The sequence below is a fragment of the Pogoniulus pusillus genome, chromosome 3 (genome assembly GCF_015220805.1).
Source record: "Pogoniulus pusillus isolate bPogPus1 chromosome 3, bPogPus1.pri, whole genome shotgun sequence".
Lineage (NCBI taxonomy): Eukaryota > Metazoa > Chordata > Aves > Piciformes > Lybiidae > Pogoniulus > Pogoniulus pusillus.
The window spans coordinates 45,179,466-45,201,435 of NC_087266.1; positions in this window are offsets into that span (position 1 = coordinate 45,179,466).

A 21,970-nucleotide genomic window follows, 5' to 3' on the forward strand; every position below is an offset into this window, starting at 1 on the left:
TGTGTGATATATACTTAACAAACCTAACCTTAAGTGCCTTAATATAGAGCTTCACCCAACCCTTAGATTTAGATGGCATGAAACTCACCTAGAGAGATTGCTATTTCCATGTCACAGTTTATGTTTTTTTGCCATGAAATACTCCATACTTCTGTGTGATGGTTTGGGTGTTCCCTGCTCCCCCACACTTTGGAAATCACCCAGACTAGACTCAGCTGGCTCTGGAAATATGAATGAAGCTTATTAGTTACAGCTTAGCACAATATACAAGCAGATATTTACAGTAAATACAGAAATATGCAAGGTAAAAGGTAATACAGAAACACAACAGCCCTCCCAGAAACCTGAGTCCCCAGGAGGGGCTCTCAACCACCTCTTCACCTTCCCCCTACCCCTCTCAACCTCACCCCAGTCCCAAGGAAGAATGGAGGTTCGGCCAGGGGGTTAGAATGCAAAGTGGATTAGTCAGAGAGGCTAGAGAGAGAGATGCAGCTTGGAGCTCCCCAGCAGAAGTGCCTTATCTATGTTGATTCTTCTTCTTGTATCTCTCAGCAAGCCTCTGAGTGAAGCAGACATCACCCTTGTTTTCCTTTTCACAGCCTGTAATCTAGTCCTTCTCACCAAAACATTCCAGTTTGCTTCAAACTAGCACATTCTGTTTTGAAGTGTTCTCAAAATTATCCATTTCTTTGCATTTATTTGCAGCTATATTAGATACCTAAATTAATTGACTACCTATTGGTTGGTTTGTTGGTTGGGTTTTCTCAATGTTTTTTTTTTCTCAAATGAGTCACTCATTATTCCATTTTATGTTTTTCTTGACTGTATGCCTGCACTTTTGGGTTCTTTCCCCCCCTCCTTTATCCACATGCAGTCTGAGCACACTTCCATTTCTAATCCTGGCATAACAAAGGACTGTGGAAAGAAGTTGTTTATGTGGTGTCTTAGAAAACTAATCAAGCTATTAGATAAGAGTGTGGGTAACAATGCACCAGATGATACATGGTGCACATCTCCACATTAGAAAAAGGCATCTTCCAAAAGCTTCCCACAGTGTAATTGGACAAACAGAATTTGTGATTTGTAAGGGGGAGGCTGTTGCTTGAGGGTCTTTTTTTAGCACAAACACATTTGCTTGGATACATTTACTACCACAAAGTGAAAAAGTGTTGGGACATTTTGAAATCCAGACATTGCACTGTTGTGTTCTGTTCTTTAGAATTCAAATTATTATCACAACTATATATATATATATATATAATCTTAGAATCAACCAAGTTGGAAGAGACCTCCAAGATCAGCCAGGCCAACCTAGCACCCAGACCTATCCAGTCAACCAGACCATGGCACTAACTGCCTCAGCCAGGCTTTTCTTCAACACCTCCAGGGATGGTGACTCCACCACCTCCCTGGGCAGCCCATTCCAATGCCAATCACTCTCTCTGCCAACAACTGCCTCCTAACATCCAGCCTAGACTTTTCCCAGCACAACTTGAGACTGTGTCCCCTTGTTTTATTGCTGGCTGTCTGGGAGAAGAGACCAACCCCCATCTGGCTACAGCCTCCCTTCAGGTAGTTGTAGACAGCAATGAGATCCCCCCTGAGCCTCCTCTTCTCCAGGCTAAACAACCCCAGCTCCCTCACAGTGTTTGTGTTCCAGGCCCTACACCATCTAGACCATGGAACTAAGTGCCTCATATACACACACATATATATTTTACAGTATGGTCTTTATGAGAGGAAAAGGGCATGAGCTGAGTGCTGGGCACAAGTACTCTCTCACTTGTGAAGAGCAAGTATGTGTAATTTGTATAGTTAGAGATATCCTGTGGGAAGCTACCCCCAGACCACAGATTAGTGATGCAATGCAAAGTGTAAATCAAGAGACAGAAATGGTGTTGGCCACTTTGAATAGCTGCTATAGATGATCTGTTTGTTGGCCTGCAAATTACTCAAGTGCCTCTAAGGGAAGGGAATAAGATATATAATCTTTTACTATTAGTTGTTATTGTTACGTGCCTGAAGGGATGGAGTAGTGTGCTTCTATTTCAATTACTCGGATTTCTTTACTGGGTATGGATTGAGCTGATTTTACCCTATAAGAATGAATGCTATTACATTTAATGATTAAAATCCTGCTTGCACTCAACTAAAATATAAATCAGCAGTTTGGAAGAACAGGCTTCAAGCTAAGCAAAATTGCTTTGGGAGACCAAATAACTCAGGGAATTACCAGTGGGCTACTCAGGCTTTCACCTCTGTACTAGGTCACTAATTGCATCAAGACAAGGTCCATAGTAGTGACCTGCATTTGGAACCAAAATTGTTACGTCCACTGTGCAGATTTCCGTGGACATTGTGGTCTCCATCAAATTCCTAGAAAGTCTCTGTACCAAGATGGACATGAGATGGAATGACTCACCCAGACGTGGTAGTTAGCACAGTCAGAGAAGTGTCATGTTTTGCAGATGCCTGTTTCTCTCCGTTGAACACAGGAAGTATTTAGATCATTATCCCAGAGCTAGACCAATTATTTTTACAAATCTGAAACTGGGGAAGGAGACAGAGTAGCAGGGAAATTTTGTCATGTGCAAAAGCTGGATAAGGTGGCCAAGAGACCCAATGGCATCCTGGCCTGGGTCAGGAACAGTGTGGCCAGTAGGACAAGGGAGGTTATTCTTCCCCTGTACTCAGCACTGGTCAGACCACACCTTGAGTGCTGTGTCCAGTTCTGGGCCCCTCAATTCAAGAGAGATGTTGAGGTGCTGGAAGGTGTCCAGAGAAGGGTGACAAAGCTGGTGAGGGGCCTGGAACACAAAGCCTATGAGGAGAGGCTGAGGGAGCTGGGGGTGTTTAGCCTGCAGAAGAGGAAGCTCAGGGGGGACCTCATTGCTGTTTACAACTACCTGAAGGGAGGCTGTAGCCAGGTGTGGGTTGGTCTCTGCTGCCAGGCAACCAGCAACAAAACAAGGGGACACAGTCTCAAGTTGTGCTGGGGAAAGTCTAGGCTGGATGTTAGGAGGAAGTTGTTGGCAGAGAGAGTGACTGGCATTGGAATGGGCTGCCCAGGGAGGTGGTGGAGTCACCGTCCCTGGGGGTGTTCAAGCAAAGCCTGGATGAGGCACTTAGTGCCATGGTCTAGTTGAGTGGCTAGGGCTGGGTGCTAGGTTGGACTGGATGATCTTGGAGGTCTCTTCCAACCTGGTTGATTCTATGATTCTATGATCAGATGTGTTTTTGCTGGATTTCTAAGTTTAGAATACAGAAACTCTTTTTATAATATGAAACCCCCTGAACTGTTTCTGTACAAAACCCAGTGCCAGCAATATTCCCTTTGTCTCACAATGAAAAATAAATCTGGATTCTAGTAGGATGCTAATAATATCAAACATAGCCTTTGGTTTTCTTTTGACTTTTAAGCTGCATTTCAAAAATCCAATGATTCAGAGTAGAACTGGGGGCAGAATATGCCTCTTCAATATAGGAAACACATTTACAGCAGGAGGCAGGTTGCTCCATAATACTAAGAATTTTATTACTTCTTTATCTGGCTTATCTGCCAATATGTCCTATTTTCCTCCTTCAATTCAGCGCAGACTGATGAGTCAGGAAGAGCCCTGCAGGACTGTTTTATCCCAGGAGAATGCCAGGATTTCATACCATATCCCTTCGAGCTCCTTTTGATTATAATTGCTCTGCAATTTCATGCAAAACTTCAGCTCTGGTCCCTATCGTTCATCAGATGAAGTTTTACTGGGACTAGCCAAGCGTTTTGCTGTGGCTTTCTTCTGTGCTTTGGTTTGGTCGGGGTATTTTTTTGCTTGGGTTTTGTTTGTTGTTCTTCGTTTTGTTTTATCAGCTATCAGCTATCAACACCTTCGCTTGAAAGCTTGCATCTTGGGTATACACACATTGCATACCTCGCAAATGGTTCGCTGAGTAATCCGAGCTCTCGGGGTGAGAAGGGGGCAAACACCCATTGAATGACATTGAAGTGGGAAACATTTGGTCAATGGCTCGTTTCCTCTCCACAGCCTAAGCCTGCTCCTTTTCCCTGCCAGATGGTATGCAAGCTTTATTTCTGAGCTTCCAGACAGAGACGAGGCATTTGAGCTGCTTTGAGGCCACATCTCTCCTCCAAAACTATAACAAACAAGGATTTCAGAAGTCTCTGCTGTGAATTCTGAAGTGGAAGTCTTTTAGAATTCAGTTTGCTTCGTGTTCACAGAGGAGCTTTTTGTTTGTCTTCGCACCTGGAACAGCTTAAAGGCCAAACACCACAAACAATTACACTGCGAGGTAAAAAGAGGAACACATGCACATACTCAAACTCAGCAGAATCACAGAATCGACCAGGTTGGAAGAGACCTCCAACATCATCCACTCCAACCTAGCACCCAGCCCTAGCCACTCAACTAGACCATGGCACTAAGTGCCTCAGCCAGGCTTTGCTTGAACACCTCCAGGGATGGTGACTCCACCACCTCCCTGGGCAGCCCATTCCAATGGGAAATCACTCTCTCTGCCAACAACTTCCTCCTAACATCCAGCCTAGACTTTCCCCAGCACAACTTGAGACTGTGTCCCCTTGTTCTGTTGCTGGTTGCCTGGCAGAAGAGACCAACCCACACCTGGCTACAACTTCCAATCCCCATAGGCTTTGTGTTCCAGGCCCCTCACCAGCTTTGTTGCCCTTCTCTGGACACCTTCCAGCACCTCAACATCTCTCTTGAATTGAGAAGCCCAGAACTGGACACAGCACTCAAGGTGTGGCCTGAGCAGTGCTGAGTACAGGGGCAGAATAACCTCCCTTGTCCTACTGGCCACACTGTTCCTGATGCAGGCCAGGATGCCATTGGCTCTCTTGGCCACCTGGGCACACTGCTGCCTCATCTTCAGCCTACTATCCACCAGTACCCCCAGGTCCCTTTCTTCCTGGCTGCTCTCCAGCCACTCTGTCCCCAGCCTGTAGTGCTGCTTGGGGTTGTTGTGGCCAAAGTGCAGAACCCTGCACTTGGTCTTGTTCAATCTCATTCCATTGGCCTCTGCCCACCCATCCAGCCTGTCCAGGTCCCTCTGCAGGGCTCTCCTACCCTCCAACAGATCAACACCTGCTCCTAGCTTGGTGTCATCTGCAAACTTACTGATGCTGGACTCAATCTCCTCATCCAGATCACCAATAAAGATATTGAACAGGACTGTGCCCAGCACTGACCCCTGGGGCACACCACTAGTGACAGCTGCCAACTAGATGTGGCACCATTCACCACCACTCTCTGGGCTCTGCCATCCAGCCAGTTCTTGACCCAGCACAGAGTGAATCTGGACTGTGGGTAGACATTTACTTCTGATTGAAGAGGTCTACCTCTATAGCATCCTATTCTAAACAAATACAGCAAGACAATGCAGCTCTGCACAAACATGCCAAACTTTCCTCAGGAATCCTGACAGCAGGCAGCCAATTACTTTGAAAAGAATAGGTTCTGTCTCATGACTGCAGCACCACAAATACATCTCCCTTGATCCCAACATCAAGGTTGAGCTTTGCATTTCTGGTATTTTAATTCAACACAAAGCAGCCTTTCCAATCTTATTTATTTATTTTATGGTGAGTGATATCTTGTTGGGTTCTTCAACTGGATGTAACAGTGGCAGGGTTAAGAGAGCTATATAAATAATAGATAGTTTCTCCCACCTGAAAAAGAATCTGCTCATTCTTCCACCCCTCCTTTAATTTGGGATGGGATTATCATTTAAAAGATGACAGCTTCTTTCCTATCAAGTGAGAGAAGGTCTCCAGAAGAACAATGGCTGATGCCACAGCATGACTACCTGACAGGCTTGAAAAGCTCCTGTAAAGTTGCCAACACAACAAGCCTTTTATCTCTGATAATTGTATTTGAAGCTTGTGGTTTTCATCCAAGGAATAGGAGGTATATAATGTCCTCCCACCACCTCTTTTCTTACTGTTTTAATTACCATGATGTTAGAAAAATGTAAATATTCACCAAATAGACATCCCTTTCTTTTTAAATTCCTGTGATTTACAGAAACATCTTCACTACTCCACTGAACTTGGTTTTACTCCTAATGTTTCTTCACGTAGGTCTTTCTGTATTTCTTTGTCTTTATGTTCATTTTCTGGTCAAATAGGTAGTCTCACATGCAATTAAATTTGTTTGCAAGCTTACTCCCAGGGCAGTATTGCATCCAGTTCTGGAGCCCCCATTACAAGAAGGATGTGGACGTGCTGGAGCGTGTCCAGAGAAGGGCCATGAGGATGCTCAGAGGGCTGGAGCAGCTCTCCTATGAGGACAGACTGAAAGAGTTGGGGCTGTGCAGTCTGGAGAAGAGGAGGCTCCCAGGTGACCTTAGTGTGGCCTTTCAGTATCTGAAAGTGGCCTACAGAAAAGCTGGGGAGGGACTTTTTAAGGTATTAGGTAGTGACAGGACTAGGGGGAACAGAGCGAAGCTGGAGCTGGGTAGGTTCAGACTGGACATGAGGAGGAAGTTCTTCAGCATGAGAGTGGTGAGAGCCTGAAATGGGTTGCTCAGGGAGGTGGTTGAGGCCCATCCCTGGAGGTGTTTAAGGCCAGGGTGAATGAGGCTCTGGCCAGGCTATCTAGGATAGGGTGTCCCTGCCCATGGCAGGGGGGTTGGCACTATCTGATCTTTGTGGTCCCTTCCAACCCTGCCTGATTCTATGATTCTGTGCTTCTGTAATTCAATTATTGGGAAGGCTTGCTACATTTACTAATACAGCCAAGGATTTCTTTCTGTGGGAGTGACAGTCCCAAGGCTTTGCTGAGCAAACTGAAGGGGACAAACTCAAGGCACAATTAAATCCTGGATGTGGGTATTGCAATGACTGGAATCTGGTTAATTAAAATTGTTTCTCTACTCGAGTGTGAGCAACAAGCCCATGTTGGCAGACTGTGCCTGCATGCATTTAGCTTGGGCAGGTTTTGTAGTGCAAGGCTCAGTAGTGGCGTGCACAAGTGCCTTGCTCCCATCAGATGCACCAGGTGCTTAGGTTCCTTCCAGTAAAACAAAAGATGATGTGGTTTCTGCACAGCAGCCTACCACAACAGACAGAGCCAAAGGGAATGATGCATTTGAGACATTGCCCCTTGCTTCGACTAGAACACTTATCTCGGATATGGCTGTCAACATGCAATTCAGAGCCTGAAACCTGATCCTGGGTTAAACTTCTGGATTTCCCTGGAGGAACAGCTCAGCAACAGCTATTTTTCTGAACAACATCTTATCCAGGAAATGGTAAAGCTGAGCTCAATGTCTTCCTCAGACTAACAGGGTTTGAATTTATACCTCACAGAAGTACTGGAGGGTGCATGAACTGCCATCTGTAGATTCACCTGGGTAGAAAGATGCCTTTGTATCTGTTCAAGCTGAATTTTAGTGCAGTCAGGCATGCAGGATTCATAGCACCCAAAGGAAGAACAGCAAAGGAACATGATTCTATACCTGGGAATAGGGACAGCTGTGTATCCAGCTGTGGTTACAGGATACTGTGTACACATCCTACCTTACATCAGCACCAAATGGGAAATAAAAAACGGTCCAGGGAAAAGAAAGAGGTTTTTCCATCCCGTGTTGAGTCAAAGCTGTAAATATACTCTGTCTCACCTCTTCTGACTCAGTCATTTTTTCAGCCTGCTTTAAACAGGAAGGATGTAGTGGATTTTCTTAAGAGTATATCTGACTTACTGCACAAGTATCCTTCTCAGTTGTACAATCCCCCATCTTAATCTGAACAACGTCAACATTGATTTAAATCCTTGGATTTCCGTTTCCTGACCAAATGCTCCGCACAGTATCTGCTTTGCAAATGATCATTAATTCGTCGAGTTCTTAAATGAATTCACTGTCACCCAAACAACTTCACCCTGGACTGAGCAAGCTCACTAATTAGATCTTAGGAAAGGCAGTACAAGTTTTTGCAAGTGGTCTAAGCCAATATAAAGCCTCATTGCTCTCAAAACATAGAGGGTTTAGCTTGTGCCCCACATTTCTGTTCATTAGTACTCAAGTAGTCATATGGTTATCATCTGGCTGCTGGAGCTGAATCTACAGCCCTAGAAATACCTGTATTGCACAGTGAAGTCATGGGTCTGTGTGCCAATTACTGGAAAGGGATCAAGTAAGAACAGACTTCCTCTTGTGGCACTTACATTCTCTATGGACCACCATTTGCTCTAAAGCAGCAGTTGTTAACTGCTGGACCTCCACTGTAAGATGTAGGCACCAAGGGAGCTCGCTCCAAAATATCAGTGACATTCTGAGACATAAGCAGGAACTTCTCAGTCAACCTCAAGCATCTCAGAAGGGGTCTTCTCTGACCACTGTTCTTTATTTGGGTTTCCTACATGGTATTTTAAGTGCTTGGCTTCCTATGTGGTATTTTAAGTGCTTGGAGCTGTTTTCTTGAATTTGAACCCTCTGTGGAATAAGGAGAGTTAAATGGGATTATTGGCACACTTCATGCATGGCAACGTGCTCTGCTATCTAGGCAACAGGAAAGATATGTGAAATATTCCCTTTCCAGCATTAAAAGTCACAATTCTCAGGATTATCTTTGATTTATTTTACAAGACCATAAGAAGAACATCACAGAGTTAGACCGAGTGCACGTTTAATATACTCCTTGTTTTTGGCAATCAATAGCAGATGCTTTGAGAAAGACATTAAGAAAAAGCAAGCACATCAATAGGGAACTTCCCCTGCTTCCCTCTGTCAGCAGCTATGGGTTTTCCTCAGCCACAGGTTATATCAGCTCCTCATGTTTAATAGACATTCTATTGCTACTCGAGTCAGCTACAAGAGATATTTCCCTTACGAATCTGCCCCCTACCACTTGCACTTAAGATGGACTCTCCAAGTATCCTATGAAAGTGAGTTCCGTAGTTTAGTGATGTGAAAGTACTCTCTTTGCTTAGTGTAGGTTTCCCAGACAGCTTCCCTGAGTGTTACACTAATTATTGTCTGTTCACTTTTTCTAGTGTTCTTTTTTTTTCCTGTATTTTTTTCCCCCAATCAATCCCTGACCAAACTGCAGAATCTTGTTCTACAAACTAGTTGGGCCAAACTCTTGGATATCACTGATTGCCCCTGTGGATATTTTTAGTTCAGGGGTGATGATAAACAGCATTTATGAAGAACTAAATGATTTTAACTCAATCCTCTCAATCAAGAGCCCTACTAGTTAAGCTGCAAACTCAGGCTCTCTTATCTCTTTCTGGTCTTGTAGCTCTTGGACACAAATACTATAAATGTGAAAGGATTTATCTCTTCCTTTTCCCCCCTTTGAAACAGAACTTATTTTCTGCTAAACTTTTTTCCTCCTACTTTTAACTCTCCTGGTTAAGACCTCAATAGTGGCATGGGTGAGACTGGCACAAGTTTTGTCCTCTAAGTGCTGTTTTAGATAGCCTCAGCTATCTCCAGCACTTTGCTTTGGATTATTCAATGAATCCAGAAAAGCCTAAAGGCCAGCACAGAGAGCCTTTGCCCTGGATGGTATCAGTACAAGACATAGACATTGGCTGTGAAGACAAACAGTCTTGTGTGTGGACTCTGCTGCTGCCTCCATTCAGCTACAAAAAGAGCCCTTCAGGAGTGCTATCTACTGTTATTTTCAACAAGGCAACATAGATACAGGTATGTGAAATGGAAGATTGAATCCAAGTTTAATGATTCTGGGATTAGTACTTCAACCTCAAGGTTATTTCTGCCTCTCTAAACTGTATTTTGTGTGAAGCCCACACTGCCAGCCAGGTGGATCAGATGTCTGCCACACCAGGCACAGCAATGCAACTTCATTTATAAATCCTAAATAGACTGAAGTAGGACATGGACAATCACAGAAGCACAGAATCATAGAATCAACCAGGTTGGAAGAGACCTCGAAGATCATCCAGTCCAACCTATCCCCCAGCCCTAGCCAGTCAGAGCCCTATCCAACCAGAGCCTTAGGACATCTACACAAACAGAATTTAAGCCACTGAAGAGAACACAAGCTTAAAGCTTTTCAGAGAGCTAAACAAACTCCAAGGAGAAGGTCCATGGACAGTTGAATCCCTCTGTTAAGAGTTCAGTGCTAATAATCCAAGTGACATTTTTAGAGTCTAGCTGCTATTTACTTCTGTCTCCTAGAAACTCTGGCAAATTCATTTTGTACTTATATAAAGGGGAAGTATGTGTGCATATGCCTTCACAGTTACTATCCACATGCCTTCACAGCTACTATGCACATAAACCTACTAAAGATACATTTTATATGTGTGCATGTGGTGTATATACATATATAAGTGTACACATGTGCATTTATACATGTAGTTTATGTGCATATATACATATATATAGATATATATGTACATGAATAGAATAGGCTTTCATACTTGGGTATCTAAGGTAAGATATTCTGAAAGCAAGTAATGTGTCAAAATCCCAGAAAATTCCTTGTCTCCCTCCCTTTGACTTCTCTGGAAACTCAAGGCTCAGCCAGCAAATGTGGTCAAAACACCTTCTGTATTCTACATAGGCTGTATTCTATAAAGTCTGGATATTAGGAGGAAGTTCTTCACAGAGAGAGTGATTGGCATTGGAATGGGCTGCCCAGGGAGGTGGTGGAGTCACCATCCCTGGAGGTGTTCAAGAAAAGCCTGGATGAGGCACTTAGAGCCATGGTCTAGTTGATTAGATAGGGCTGGGTGCTAGGTTGGACTGGATGATCTTGGAGGTCTCTTCCAACCTGGTTGATTCTATGATTCTATGATTCTTCTTGAATTTCTCTATGGCTATTTTAGTAAGATAATATTATTCTTAATTTGTTATTGAAGCTGCTCTTTGTTTCATTTCCACAACATTTCCCATCTTGATTTTGATTTCCACCCAACAGTGGCATTTTGGTCTTCAAGAAAAGCCTGGATGAGGCACTTGGTGCCATGGTCTAGTTGACTGGGTAGGGCTGGGTACTAGGTTGGACTGGTGATCTTGGAGGTCTCTTCCAACCTGGTTGATTCTATGATTTTGGGTATAAGCACTGAAAGCACAATTAGAGATGGGGAAAACAAGGAACCTGCACAAATGAGAGGAGATACATCATCTACTCTTGAGCCTCTCATTCCAGTTGTCTAAGCTCTGGACTTCATCTCTTCATGCCCTGGAGTCAGCAGAGAGAATTCAACCCCTTCCTGAGGGAATTCAGGACATTTTCTCTGTAAATACCTCCCTCTCCATTTTCCCTATGTACAATATGCACAGCTGTGCCACTTCACTTAGACACCTACAATGGGATGCATAAAGCAGAGTTTGGCTTTTTTTTTTTATATAGCTGTAGCTTTATTCTGAGCTGAAAATCCTACACTAAAAACAGGTTTAATTAAAACAGTGCAAGCTTGTGTGTAAACCAGCCCTTAGGCACCTTCACAGAGTCATATAAATCAGAGCCATACAAGACACGTTCTGTTGCTGAATGCATCTGCCTGTCAGAGGAAGCCCACCCAGGCAGGATATGTTGTAGCATTTTATTCAGCCTAGTTTTAAAAGCCCAAATCATTCCACCATTTATTCCATCTTGCACAATCCACTCAGAGCAAATGCCCTGACTACTTATGGTCATTTAAAACCCCTACAACGCTTTACATCAAATTTGCTACCAGCGGTGCCCTGCTCAATTTGCAAATTAGATAATTGCAACACTATTTAAATTCCCTTTACAGTTTCAGCTGGGTGCAGTGCTTTGCTTTATTGCTAGTGCTAAGATTTTATAATAAACACTTTGAATTTAGGTGTGGCTGTTTGTCAGAGGAATTTAGATTTACTGCAGAGAGAATCACTCTGTTGTTAAGGAGTGGAACTATGCTGCCATGACACTATGGAGATAGAACTGAATATCTAAGTCAGCAGTTCAATTTGGATTATATTTGCTTTACCTGGACTCCAAGACTCAGTCTTGACCAGGTTAGGTTATAAGGGACACCATGAAGCAGCAGCCATGTTCCACAGCTGACATGGTAGCATACAGTCATGGATAAGCTTAACTATTTGCACAGGAATCATAGTAACGTGGAACAGATGGGAGAGTACAGACACAAAGTTTCCTTTCAATCCTTCTTTTGGGGGAACATGTCAGAGCTGTCATCCCCATACCCAAAGAAGCAGCATGGTCAGCTCTCCATCACCACAGACTCAACAGCTGTTTGGCTCCCAGGCAATCTAACAGGGGCTGGAGTCACCTCATGGGTGAATTTATATTCCTCTGCAGCTTCCTGATCTCCTTCACCTTTGATTGCTACTTAAACACAAATTGGGGGCGGGGAGGAGGGGAAATACTGAAACCAAGTAGAAATGCCATAAAATTCCTCATCAAGTACAAATTCCACAGGATGGAAAGGATTTCCGTTGAGGAACTGGTGAAGCTTACGAGATTCACACTATCAGTCTCCTGGGTGGATGCCATACAGTTCTCTACATCCCTTTTTCTGGCACAGAACCTACCCTTAAAGATTTTGCCAGTGGAAGTGTCTGTAGCTCCATACACAAACAGATCTACAAGGTCAGATTGGACCACAACATCTCACTTCTCACACAAACTGCCATTTGGAAAAGTAGCAGTGAAGAAAACAACTGTGATGTCAGTAGAAAAAGATTGCTCTAAAGCATCATGGACATGAAAAGAGCATAATGCCTTTGCCATTTATTGTGTTCTTGGTCTTCCTCTTTTTCAAGAAGCAGGGGCCCATGCATTCAGATTCCATGTTTCTCTTCAAAATGCTTATCATCAGGCAGACATAAAATATAGAGGAAAGAAACCACACCCAGACTTCAGTGAAGTACTCACAAAAGGGTTTTCTTTGATAGAGAGGATGTGCTAGTTTGAGCCTAGCTGGGATATTTTAGTGAGAAAAATTAGATGATAGGCTGTGAAAAGGAAACAGTGGTGATGTCTACTCCACTCATAGGCTTGCTGAGATGTATAAAAACAAGAACACAAACATAAATAACAGAGTTTCTCATTGGCTCTGGCTGCCTCCCTTCTCTTTCTCTAGCTTGCTGCCTGTCTGACTAATCCATCTGCTTCCAACCCCCCCTGGCCAATTCTCCAAACTCATTTTGAACATAAGGCAAAGTATGGGATAAGGTAGAGGGGTGGAAAGGAGGTGGAAGAGTGGTTGGGAGCCCCTCCTGGGAGGGCTGTTGTGTTTCTGTATTACTTTTTAACTTGCATATTTCTGTATGTGTTGTAATTACCTGCTTGTATATTGTGCTAAGCTGTAAATATAAAGCTTCATCCTTTAATTTCCAGCTTGGCTGAGTCTAGTCTGGGTGATTTTCTTAAGAGGGAGGGCTGGTAATACCCAAACCATCACGGAGGGGATCACAGTATCACAGTATCATCAGGGTTGGAAGAGACCTCACAGATCATCAAGTCCAACCCTTTACCACAGAGCTCAAGGCCAGACCATGGCACCAAGTGCCATGTCCAACCTTGCCTTGAACAGCCCCAGGGATGGCGACTCCACCACCTCCCCGGGCAGCCCATTCCAGTGTCCAATGACTCTCTCAGGGAAGAACTTTCTCCTCACCTCCAGCCTAAATTGCCCCTGGCGCAGCCTGAGGCTGTGTCCTCTCGTTCTGGTGCTGGCCACCTGAGAGAAGAGAGCAACCTCCTCCTGGCCACAACCTCCCCTCAGGTAGTTGTAGACAGCAATAAGGTCTCCCCTGAGCCTCCTCTTCTCCAGGCTAACCAATCCCAGCTCCCTAAGCCTCTCCTCGTAGGGCTGTGCTCAAGGCCTCTCCCCAGCCTCGTCGCCCTTCTCTGGACACGCTCAAGCATCTCAATGTCCCTCCTAAACTGGGGGGCCCAGAACTGAACACAGTACTCAAGGTGTGGTCTAACCAGTGCAGATAAACCCAAGATAGATTGTCCTTCACAGTAGGGCTTCTAATAAAAAGCAGAGGCTGCAAAGTCTAAAAAGGAAGAGACATCATCATTTTGGTGTGTCCTACAGCACTGAACTAGCACAGAAGCTGTTTCCCTTGCAAATGCTCAGAGAGAAAATCATTTTTTCAATTAACCACTCTCTGAGCCATGACTTAGGACAGCTTGTAGGAATGCATATCTAAGAGTGCAGTCACTCCAGATTTTGCTTTATTTGCATTCTAGCATATTGTGACCTACATTAAATGGTTTCCATTCACTGACCGCAAAAAAAACAAGCAGGCTCAGAGGATACAGCCCAGCACGCAGACAGCTCCATTTGGTGGAGAGAGCAGCACAAAACACATGCTGCAATTTGCTGTTTGCCATTTTAGAGCAGAGATATGAACCTGCCACAGTACAGACACCCCTGGATACTGCAGCACCATAACAGAGGTTAGAGCTCTGTACTCATGCCTGAAGTTCCCATCTTAGCTAACCATCGTCCCAGTGATGATACTGTGCTTTGCAGTGCCGTGTGGCATATCAGGTGCTAGTGCCCTGCTTAAAGTGTCTCCAGTTCTGCTGCTTCTCATGAGAGCTTACTGGTGAAGGTGAACTGTGTTCAGTTCTGGGCCCCCCAGTTTAGGAGGCACATTGAGATGCTTGAGCGTGTCCAGAGAAGGGCGACGAGGCTGGGGAGAGGCCTTGAGCACAGCCCTACGAGGAGAGGCTGAGGGAGCTGGGATTGGTTAGCCTGGAGAAGAGGAGGCTCAGGGGAGACCTCATTGCTGTCTGCAACTACCTGAGGGGTGGTTGTGGCCAGGAGGAGGTTGCTCTCTTCTCTCAGGTGGCCAGCACCAGAACGAGAGGACACAGCCTCAAGCTACACCAGAGGAAATTTAGGCTGGAGGTGAGGAGAAAGTTCTTCACTGAGAGAGTCATTGGACACTGGAATGGGCTGCCCGGGGAGGTGGTGGAGTCGCCATCCCTGGGGCAGTTCAAGGCAGGATTGGACGTGGCACTTGGTGCCATGGTCTAGCCTTGAGCTCTGTGGTAAAGGGTTGGACTTGATGATCTGTGAGGTCTCTTCCAACCCTGGTGATACTGTGATACTGTGAGATGAAATACCAGAGCCTGCATGGGCCCCGCACGCAGTGTAGTCATACAGACACAATAGCGCACATGGGCAATAAACTGCTGTAACTAAGCCAGCTTCCATGTCTCAGATTAAAAATGTCTGGAGGGAAAAAAATGTATTAACCCTTTTGACAGATCACAGAAAGTACACAGCAATAATGACAATATACAGATGATCGTCAGCACATTTTGTTTCCAATAGGAGGACTGCAAAGACCTGAATTCTGAATCCTGGTTTTACAGAAAAGGAACTGAGGTGGCTAAAGCTAATTGATTTTCCTGCTCTATAGCATGGATATACTAAAAATGAAATATAGCCCTTATTATGGTTTTTATAATGGAAAGAAATAAAAAATAAGAGTCTGTGGACATGAATATATACAGAATAAACTGCGTGCATATCTTGCAGGCACCCATGCACACAAAAATAGTAGAAAATAAGCTTCTGTAGGAAGAAATAGATGTGTAAATTTAAAAACCTGCCAGTTCTAAAATTCCTCCTGTGACCTTCTAGTGCTCTTAGGATGCAGCCTTGCATTGCAATGGAATATGCTAGATTTTTTCTCAGATGTGAACAAAGACTATAACTAGAGCTAAATGCAGCTATCAATACCAGATGTATGCAAAGAGGCAGAAGAGATATTGCTTAATCATAGAATCATAGAATCAAGCAGGTTGGAAGAGACCTCCAAGATCATCCAGTCCAACCTAGCACCCAGCCCTAGCCACTCAACTAGACCATGGCACTAAGTGCCTCAGCCAGGCTTTGCTTCAACACCTCCAGGGATGGTGACTCCACCACCTCCCTGGGCAGCCCATTCCAATGCCAATCACTCTCTCTGCCAACAACTTCCTCCTAACATCCAGCCTAGACTTTCCCCAGCACAACTTGAGACTGTGTCTCCTTGTTCTGTTGCTGTTTGCCTGGGAGAAGAGGCCAACCCCCACCTGGCTACAACCTCCCTTGAGGCAGTTGTAGAGAGCAATGAGGTCCCCCCTGAGCCTCCTCTTCTCCAGGCTAAACACCCCCAGCTCCCTCAGCCTCTCTTCATAGGGTTTGTAATAAGAGATATAAGCTTAATAATAACTCTAGTTATTCCTAAATATTGATGTTGCATTCTTATTATTCTTTAAATGTTAAACATAAACAGCATCACTTTCTGTTTTTACACAAATGTAATTGCCCCCTTTGCAGGATAAGTATCTGTTGGAATAGATTGGGAATAGAAGCACTAGAATCACAGAATCAACCAGGTTGGAAGAGACCTCCAAGATCATCCAGTCCAACCTAGCACCCAGCCCTAGCCACTCAAGTAGACCATGGCACTAAGTGCCTCAGCCAGGCTTTTCTTGAACACCTCCAGGGATGGTGCCTCCACTAGTATCTATATGATACACAGGAAATGATTCAGAACACAGAAAATCTGTTATTTAGCTATGTATAGATTCAAAATCTCCTGAATGTGGTCTGTGGAAGAATTTGGGTCACTTTCTTTACCTAAATGGTCCATCTGACAAGCTGCTCATCACTCAGAGTACCATATGCCAGGGTATGTTCTGAGTCCTCTTGCTCAGCTTGCTCCTGCAAGGTAAAAACAAACACCAACATGTCCATTTGGACTCAGATGTGGTATTTCTATTTATCACATCAGCTCCCAGCAGCCATCGTAATTACGACCTCATGAAGCTTATGCAGCATTTGGCTTCCTCCTGTCTGCTTGTCTCTGAGCAAATGGAAGGGCATTTGGTGCAAGTGAAGCAGACGGGGAGCAGCTGGGAGAGGTGTCTGCATTACCACCTTCAAATAAAGACTCAAAGCTGCCTTTCTCCATCCTACCAGCTCAGTTTATATGATGACATTGGACCAGATATAGGCATCTGTGTGAATGCAGCAGACATAACAAGCTGCTTTTTGCAGTATCCAGTCTCCCACACTGCCATGCTCTGGACATTTCTTACAATATCAGACATTCCATTTTGCAAGGTTGCCTTTTCTGACCCTCAAAAAAAGATTTATTCAAATTCACTGTAATCCTGGGGAAATTCCTTCTCTTCTCTGGCTTCTTATCAACCGTTATAAATAGGCAGTGGAGATCTAGAATTTATATAGTGCAAGGGAAGCATGAAAAGTACCAGTAAACACTATACATTCAAAACCTCTGGAGGCAGACTGCCCTGTTCCAGCAGTTGAAGAGGATTGAATCCAGTGCCTGGAGTGTGGCTATCAATGGCTACAAGCTCTTTAGAAGGGACAGGAGAGAAAGGAGGGGAGGATGCACTGCCCTCTATAATTAGAAAGGGATAGGGCATGAAGAACTGTCCATAAAGAATAACCACAACCAAGCTTTAAGCTTATAGGCAGGATTTAGAGGCCAAGGCAGCAAGGGCAATGTTGTGGTTGCTGTCTACCAGGTTGCCTGATCAAGAGGAAACCTACTGACAGTCTTCTTACTCTAGCTACAGGAGGCATCATACTCACAGCCTCTCATTCTGATAAGGAGTATCAGCCACCTTGACATCTTCTGGAAAAGGAACACAGTGAGCTGCAGGTAATCCAGGAGACTCTTGGAGTGCCTCAGTGATTACTTCTTAATACTGGTAACTGACAGCCCTACTTGAGGGGATGCAATACTGCATCTGATGGTCACCAATGCAGGTGAACTCATCAGGGGTGTCAAAACTGGAGCCAGGCTGGGCTGCAGTGATCACACACTGGTGGAATTCACAGACCAAAGGGATATGAGTTAGACAAGGAGCGTAGACAGAACCCTGAATTTTAGGAAAGCAGATTTGCAGCTCCTGAAGAAGTTAGTCAGTAGAATCCCCTGGGATATGATCTCCTGGGACAAAGGAGCAGAACAGAGCTGGTGCCTCTAAGGATGCTTTCCATGGGTCTCAAGAGCTCTCAATCCCCAAGTGTAAGAAATCAGGCAAGAAAGGAAGGAGCCCAGCATGGCTGAGTTCAGACCTGCTGGTCAAACTAAAAAGCAGGAAGAAACTGTTCCAGCAGTTCAAGCAGGGATAGATATTTTGGGAATAGTATACGGATGATGCCTGGTTCTGTAGGGATGAGGTCAGGAATGTCAGAGCACAACTAGAGCTGAACTTGGCAAGGGATGAGGAGAATAACAAGGAGGGCTCCTATGGGTATGTCAGCTAGAAAAGGAAAGTTAAAGACAATCTACCTCCCATTATGAACAAGAATGGTGAATTAGTAATGAGAGATGAGGAGAATGCTGAGGTTCTCAACATTTTTGTCTTGGTCTTCACTGGCAGTGCCTCTCCTCACAAATTCTGAGTTGGAGGACCACAAGACGAGGACCAGGGAGACAAAGTCTCTACCACTGTGACTGAAGACAAGGTTCATGAACACCTGAGGAACCTGAACATACATGAGTCTAGGGGACCTGGTAAGAGTCCTGAGGAAATTGGTTGATGTAGTTGCCAAGCCACTCTCCATGATACCTAAAAAGTCCTGGCAGTCAGGTGAGGCCCTTGGTCACTGGAAGAAAAGAAACATTACACTCTTTCAAAAAGGGTAGAAAGGAGGACCCTGGCAACTACTGACCTGTCAGTCTCACCTCTGTGCCTGGCAAGGTCATGGAACACATCCTCCTAGGAGCTCTGATGAGGGACATGGAAGAGATTTGAGACAGCCAGCATGGCTTTATTAAAGGGAGCTCCTGCCTGACACATCTAGTGGCTTTCTATAATGGAGTGACTACATCAGTGGACAAGGAAAGGGCAATGGATGTCATCTTTCTGAACTTCTGCAAGGTCTTTAATACTGTCCTCCACATCATCCTTCTCTCAAAATTGGACAGATATGGATTCAATGGATGGATTTTTTCAGTGGACAGGGAATTAGTTGGATGGTCACATGCAGGTGCTAGTAGTCAATGGATCAATATCCAGACGGAGATGGGTGACAAGAGGTGATCCTCAAGGGTCTGTACTGAGACCAGTGCTGTTTAATGTCTTCATTGATGATATAGACAGTGGGATTGAGTGCAGATTTGCAGATGGCAGCATCTTGAGGGATGTATTTGACATTTTAGAGGATATCATCCAGACAGACCTAAACAAGATGAAGATGTCAGCACAGGTAGCCTCATGAGGTTCAGCAAAACCAGACTGAAAGTTCTTCACCTGAGTCCAGACAATCCTCATTATCAGTACAGGCTGTGGGGGAGGTAAAGGAGGATGTGATTTAGAGCAGCCAAGCAGAAATATACTTGGGGGTGCAAGAGAATGAAAAGCTGGATGAGCCAACAATGCACACGTGCAGCCCAGAAGGCCAATCTCAGCCTGGGCTGCAACAAAAGAAGCATGGCCAACAGATCAAGGGAGGTGATTCTGCCACTCTACTCTGCTCTGCTCTGGTAAGTCTTAACTTGGTCCAGCTCTGGAGTCCTCAGCACAAGAAGGGCATGGACCTGATGGAGTGGGTCCAGAGGAGGGCAACAAAAATGATCAGGTTCTCCTATGAAGACAGGCTGAGAGAGTTGGGGTTGCTCACCCTGGAGAAGAAGAAGCTCCAAACCTGAAAGTGGCCTTCCAGTATCCAAACCAGGCCTACAAAAAAGCTCAGGAGGAATTATTTACAAGGGCATGTCATAATAGGACAAGGGGCAATAGTTTTTAATAGAGAAGAATGGATTTAGGTTGGACATTAGGAAGTTCTTTAATATGAGGATGGTAGAACACTGAAACAGGTGGTCCAGGGAGGTGGTGGAGATCCCATTCCTGGAGACACTCAAAGTCAGGCTTGATGGGGCTTTGACCAACCTGATCTAGTTGAGGATGTGATTGCTTGCTGTAGTGGGATGCTAGAAAGTCCCTTTCAACCCAATGCATTCTATGATTCTATGATCTAGTCTGTCTGCTCCTCATTATAGCAATCAGCTGCTCTCCCTGTGCAGAAGAGAATATGATGGAAGCCTTTTTATCAAAGATTACTTAACCTTGCATTTAAGGAGGCATCACAGATGAATGAGGAGTTGTACATTGGAGTTTGCTACATGGGACAGTTGTGAAATCTAGAGTTTATAATGGCTGAGGTCTTGAGAGTTTGCTCTGTCACCAAAGGCTGAGGTACACCTGACCCTGCCTTACTCCAGAGAGTGGAAATAAATTGTCTTCTGAGAATCATAGAATCATAGAATCAACCAGGTTGGAAGAGACCTCCAAGATCATCCAGTCCAACCTAGCACCCAGCCCTAACCAATCAACTAGACCATGGCACTAAGTGCCTCATCCAGTCTTTTCTTGAAGACCCCCAGGGACAGTGCCTCCACCACCTCCCTGAGCAGCCCATTCCAATGGGAAATCACTCTCTCTGTGAAGAACTTCTTCCTAACATCCAGCCTATACCTACCCTGGCACAACTTGAGACTGTGTCCCCTTGTTCTATTGCTGGTTACCTGGGAGAAGAGGCCACCCCCCACCTGGCTACAATGCCCCTTCAGGTAGTTGTAGACAGTAGTAAGATGACCCCTGAGCCTCCTCTTCTCCAGGCTAAACAACCCCAGCTCCCTCAACCTCTCCTCATAGGCTTTGTGTTCCAGGCCCCTCACCAGCTTTGTTGCCCTTGTCTGGACATGCTCCAGCACCTCAACATCCTTCTTGAATTGAGGGGCCCAGAACTGGACACAGCACTCAAGGTGTGGTCTGACCAGTGCTGAGTACAGGGGAAGAATAACCTCCCTTGTCCTACTGGCCACACTGTTCCTGATGCAGGCCAAGATGCCATTGGCTCTCTTGGCCACCTGGGCACACTGCTGGCTCATCTTCAGCCTACTATCTATCAGTACCCGCAGGTCTGTACAAACATGCTTATCATTTTGTATTCCTATCTGAGAGCTTTGACTGTTTAGCTGGTACTGGTGAATTTATCACGAAGTTTCAGCTCTGACACCACCCACCCTTTGTTCCACAGCACATTTAAAAACAGAATGCAACCCAATTCAAAGTCACTACTGAAATAAAACATCTACCTCCTACACAATGTCAATGTGAGGAGGAGAAATTCCTAATGAGTGTCTCCAAACCCACAGGGGACATCACGAACAATGACAGTAGCCCATTTGCCTTGCAAGCCCACATAAAACTCAGAAGCTATGGCTCTGCAGGGTACTAGGATAGATAGATCCCTTTAATAGGGACTAGCAGACAGTAGAAGGCAGCAAGTAGGGAATAAAATGTGCTTGCAGCAACACAATTTGTGCTGATGTACTGTGTCCAGTTCTGGGCCACTCAATTCAAGAGAGATGTTGAGGTGCTGGAAGGTGTCCAGAGAAGGGCAACAAAGCTGGTGAGGGGCCTGGAACACAAAGCCTATGAGGAGAGGCTGAGGGAGCTGAGGGTGTGCAGCCTGGAGGAGGCTCAGGGGGAACCTCATTGCTATCTACAACTACCTGAAGGGTAGCTAGCCAGGTGGGGTTGGTCTCTTCTGCCAGGCAACCAGCAATAGAACAAGCGGACACAGTCTCAAGCTGTGCTGGGGGAAGTCTAGGCTGGATGTTAGGAGGAAGTTGTTGGCAGAGAGAGAGATTGGCCTTGGAATGGGCTGCCCAGGGAGGTGGTGGAGTCACCATCGCTGGAGGTGTTCAAGCAAAGCCTGGCTGAGGCACTTAGTGCCATGGTCTAGTTGAGTGGCTAGGGCTGGGTGCTAGGTTGGAGTGGATGATCTTGGAGGTCTCTTCCAACCTGCTTGATTCTATGATTCTATGAGTCTATGACTCTATTCTCAGGAGGACGAAAGAATAAGGAAAAGTTGTGAAATGGAGATATGAAAACAAACTGACTGTGTGAATACCTTCTTGTCAGGAACAAAAATTAATCTTCTCCTCTCCTGGAAAACCAGGCCTTTAAAAAGGCTGCTATAGA